Below are 5,916 nucleotides of genomic sequence, written 5' to 3' on the forward strand. Positions count from 1 at the left end.
ATATCCTGCGATGCTCAACTCCATATCATACGCTCGTGTAGCAAGTTCTTCAAAAATTTGCGATTTTATTCCTTATAGTATGTATAGAAGTCCCCAACGTATACCCTAAATACACATTTCCATAATAGATATTTCAGAAAGGCGATCCTTGTAGTCTAGACTCAACAATCTCCAACGATTTATGTAATCCACCAAAGGCTCATCCTTTCTTTGCTTAATGCCGATCAAATCTATTATGATTATGGTTTAGCGAGTAATGTAGAAATGATCAAGGAATTCCTTCTTGATTTGCTTCCAACTATAAATGGACTTGTGTCCGAGGTTGATATGCCAGTCGAATGCATTCCCTTTCAGAGAAATAACAAACTGTTTTACCAAAAGGTCACCAATATTGCTATAAGTTTCAACAAAGTTGGCGATATGTTGCCTTTGGTTCCCCTTTCCATCAAATTGTTATAGCTTTGGTGGCTAATAGTTTGTTGGCATTGACAGACAATCAATCAGTCTGGTATATGGCTTGGAGTAACGCAAGGAACCTTGTGGTGTCCACCATATTGAGCCATAATAGTGTTTGTTATCATATCTTGCAACTGTTGGATAAATAGTGCAGCAACTAAAGCAGATTGTTTCTCCTTTTGAAATTTTGACTTTCATAGAGGTTACTCAACGTCCTTGTTTTGTTGATCAAAACCATATGGACATGTGGGTACGTGACTTAACTCTCTAGGTGTGAAGGGCTCCAATTTGTTCATAAGTTGAGCAAAATGATGATTTTTGTCATCAACAGATTTCTTCAAGGCCTTAATGGTTTGCTCTATCATCGCAAATTTGTCGTTTATGTTAGTTGGGTCAGCCATCAATGAAATTCATTGAAGTTGGAGACTCCATGAAATCTTTAGTTGAAGCCAATTTGAGAAAATTCTCCAAAGAACATAGACGAAGGATTTCCCCTAGGCGTTGCACTTACGACCATCGTATGAGAGTTGTTGTTTTTCATCGTCTCGAAAGAAGGGAAGTATTCATATCCGTCTAGCCCATTGTTCTTGAACTTACGCCACGTAATCAGGCCAACATGGCTGAGATCACTAGATACGACATCGGTAGAGTCCTTATATGAAAAATCACTACTCTTTCTGAAGGCTATTGCAGTAATTGCCTTTGTAGTTTCTGATTTGCAAGATAAAGAGATGAGGAGCAGAATCGGTCCCACTGGTTGTGCCAAATTTGATCGTAACCAACTTTCATAAGCGATAAAATTGACTCCAAGTGAAATAAATAAAAGAAAATGTTATTTTTATTGGTAAATCATTGTAAGTACAATTTTGTTATTCTATTGATTCTCGTTCCTAAGCTTCTCCAAGATTTGAGGCCCTTCAATAGCGTACTTCTAAAATTGTTGGATGAGTAGACCTCCTTGAGATTTTGTTGATCTCCAGGAGCGTCGAAAATCACTTTGTCGTTTCAAGTCAATGTTCGGGAAGAACTCTGTTGATCACTTATTTGAAGAGACATGTAGTTGATGTAGCTTTCACCAATTGCAGAATGCTTGTATGAAGAGTTTTCATGATCCCTCAGAAAGTCATGTCCATCCCCTATTTACATCTTGCATATGATTGGCCAAAGGATGTCATTTTGACATTTGGAATGTTGCGATTGGATTTTGCACTTGATTCAGACTACCGCCTCTTTTGGACATGTGGCATCGCCTAATTGGTCTTGGATGTTATTGTGTCCAAAAGCACACGAAGTGCACGTGGTCTCTCAAGTAGTACATCAACTCTTTCGAACTAGATTATTGAACCCAAAGGACTTCATATCAACAAATAACAACTTTTTTATGTCTAAACTAAATTTACTCAAGTGATAAATAATTTAAGAAGTTTTTTTATAACTAATAATTAGAAAAATTAATTACTATACTCAGAGATTTTCAGACAAAAGATTTGCACAATTTGTAGAAAGCATTCCAGGGTTGTAGCATAGAACGATTTTTGGAATAATATTGATTTATCCTAGCATTCGACGGGTTAACCTCATTATGGATTTTCAAGGTTCATTTTACGATCGGGATCTCCCGACCTCTAATCGCCTACCACTATCGACAACCTAACTACATCATTGAGTGGGGATAGTCATGAACCAATTATAGAGCTTAAGCATTCATCTTGCATATTAACCAAGCGTGGTATATATGTAAAATACTATCCTATATACAAAACACTCTAGATTTATCCTAGAAAGAAAACGTTCCTCACATTTTTCGGTATATCCCTCTATTGATATTCCGAGTTCAAGAGCGGACAACAAGTTTATTTTAATGTTGATCATGCATTTAAATAGTTAAACAAGAATGCAAGCATAAATCATAAGATCACCCTTCTCATGCTAGAAACAAAATATATTAAACCATTAATTGTAGCTACAACCCTAGAACTAGGGACTTTAGATACTCATAGAACAAAAGATTATGAAATAATGTTTAAGAATCATACAATGTTTACCAAGAAGAAGACGAAGAAGAAAAAACCCTAGAATAGTGTAGCAAATCGTCCAACTACAAATGCTCCCATCTTTTTGGAACTTGATAAAAATAAAATAACACACCTAAACTATTTATAATCTGAAATAGAAGTACGTGGCCGAATTATGGTGTCGCGGACCTTTTCTCTCGCTTAAATTTGCACACATCTGAAACCTCTCCGCTACGTGCTCCACTCGCGCACTCTACTGTTTAGTGGAATGCCTCTTCTGCATATGCGTATTATCTCCCTACGCGAAGATGCTCCCTCTTAGTGTATTATCTAGCTTCTTGGCTCTTTTTCTCTGCAACTCCATCTTCTATTTTCCGACGTCTGTGCATGTGCCCTATTTTGGCTTGTTCTTCTTTGCTTTTCATCCTGAAACATCTAATCATATTGCTTCGAGGAAGCGGCATCAAAAGACTCTCAAATATTAATTTCATCAATGAAAATGCTCTCAGACTTGGCAATATATATGGGAGAAATTGGTTATTAGGCGCACAAATATGCCTAAGATCAGATGCTTAGTCACTGTGACATGTGACATGAATTTAGACTTCAAGGTGAAATGGACCTTAGATTTGAATTTAATAAAATGGACTTGCTTATTTGTAAAGCCCATGATTGATCATTCAGCCCAATCAAACATGAATTTAATTCAAATTTCGTCAAAATTTAACCCAACATAATTTATGTGTCTACAAGGGTATTGTGGTATATCCTGAGAATTCAGATACAATTAAGTGTTTTCCTAGACCTCTATCCCCTTGAATATTATTAACTTCTTGAGTTTGGATGGTTATTATAGAAGGTTTGTTGATGGGCTTTTGTTGATTGCCTATCCATTGACTCAATAAAAGGCTAAGTTCATATGGTTTGAAACATGTGGCAAGAGTTTTCAAGAATTGCATATTAGACTTACTGCCGCTCCGGTGTTAACCTTACCGTAACGGACTGATTGTTTCGTGGTATACTGTGATGCCTCAAGAATTTGGTTAGGATGTGTTCTTATGCAAATTGTAAAAGTCATTCCCTATGATTCAAGGCAACTTATGAGATGAAATATCCTACCCACGACCTCGAACTAGTGGTGGTTGTTTTTGCCTTAAAGATTTTGAGACACTATTTATGTGGTGTTCATTAGATGTTTTTATCAAGCATAAGAGTTTACAATACGTGTTTAATAAGAAGAATCTAAATCTTTGCCAAAGATGGTAGCTTGAGTTATTGGAAGACTATGATATTAGTGTTTACTATAAACTCAGTAAAGAGAATGTGGTGGCAGATGCTCTTAGTCATTTATCTATGGGTAGTGTTGCACATATTGAGGATGATAAAAAGGATTTGGTTCGAGATGTTCATAGATCGTCTCAGTTGGGTGTTCAATTAGTGGACTATATCAAGGGTGTTGTTTTGGTTCACAACGACTCAGAATCATCTTTTGTGGTGGATGTGATGGACAAGCAAGATCTTGATCCGACTTTTGTTGAATTGAAAAAGACTTTACTTAAAAGGTCTTTAGAGTCTTTCTTCCAAGGGGGAGATGGAGTACTTAGATATTAAGGTTTTTTGTGTGCTCCCAATATAGATGGCTTGAGGGAGAAGATCTTATCAAAAGACCATAGTTCTCGGTCTTTCATTCACTCGGAAGCCACTAAGATGTACCGTGATTTGAAAGATATATATTGATAGAATCGGATAAGAAGGATATTGCGGGATTTGTGGCTAAGTGTCCTGATTATCAACAAATGAAAGTTGAGCATCAAAAATCGGAAGGTCAGCCCTAAAATAGCATTCCTACTCGAAAGTGGTAAGATGTGAATATGGACTTCATCGTTGGTTTGCCTCGCACTAAGCGACAACATGACTTTATTTGGGTTATAGTAAATCAAATGACGAAATTTGCCCATTTCATTTTTGTCAAGGTTTCTTATTCGGTGGAGGATTAAGTTGTACTTGAGAGAAATGGTAAGGTTTCATGGCCTGTGTTTGTCCATTTTTTCTGATCGTGGTACACAATTCACTTCTCCGTTTTGTAGATCTTTTTAATATGGTCTTGGTATCGTTATTTAGAGACATGATACATATATTATAAACTAGTTGATCGACATATTTAGACCACAATTATTGTGTTTCTAAACCTGAACTGTTTGATTTTCATTCCTATTCTATTTTTGTAGTTTACTTTTATGATTACAATGAATATTTAGTGTGAGAAACTACATATTTAGATATACCTCACTGCATATTTAGTGTATATACTATTGTTATTTATAATTTAAAAATATTATATATCTTACTACTAGTTAAGAGTTTTCTACCATATGTTGAGAAAGATATACTTGATGCATATATTTTTGTTATCAGATAAACTAAAATAGCGAGAAAGGCAAGCATGATTGAAATAAAGGTGAGTGACATTTGTTATGTATCATTTATACATGTAAATCACACTAGATACACACTATATACATGATACACACTATATACATGTATTTAAATTTATCTGTTGTGATTCCCAGATACAAGGGAGAGTAATGAGTGAATTGAGAGAGAAGCGAGGGAGATTTGTTATGTATTCTAAATACATGTGAATCTACTTGTATATAATGTGTCTAAAACAATTTTGACCTTGTATATCCTGAGATACATGCATCTAGACGTATCTAAGCATATCTGGACTCACCAAAAATCTGGTAAGATATATAATATTGATAACTAGAGTGTATCTAAGTAATAAGCTTCTAAACTAGTAGAATTTATGTTAGTTCCCCTATTAAGTTTCACACCGCCATTAAGTTATTAAAATTTAGTTTGACTATTTATTCTCTTTTCAATTCATTAAGTAAGTAAATCTTGACAAATTAATCCACATGGAAAATAAATTAAATTTTGAGCACTATAAATAAGATCGGTATGCCTGCTTATTGTAATACTCAATCGCGAGTTCTTTTAATAGTTCGTCTGTGAGGATTTCACTCTTTGATCTCCACTTTTATTTTTTGATTCAACGATGTAAGTTTTTTTTTTTTGCACTTTGAAAATTTAGTTTAGAATATTATAATGCAACTTCAAATATTTCGATCCCTGAGAGTGAGCATGACATAACTCGATGAATAGACAGAGGATGGACAATCGTTAAAGTCATATCTCCAAAAAGAAGATCAAGGGAATCTCTACCACCGGGCTTCGAATCTGAGGTTGAGGTCTAGCCTCTCTTTTCAATGGAACGTGAGCTCGTCAGATCTGTTGCCCGCGATATGAGTGATCCTTAACCCTAACCCTTCTTATTGCTATTTTGTGATGTCGAGTGTGTGTGTGTGTGTTTGTATATGTATGTATATGTGTGTGTGTGTGTGTGTGTATATATATATATATATATATATATATATATATA

The sequence above is a fragment of the Solanum pennellii genome, chromosome 11 (genome assembly GCF_001406875.1).
Source record: "Solanum pennellii chromosome 11, SPENNV200".
Taxonomy (NCBI): Eukaryota; Viridiplantae; Streptophyta; class Magnoliopsida; order Solanales; family Solanaceae; genus Solanum; species Solanum pennellii.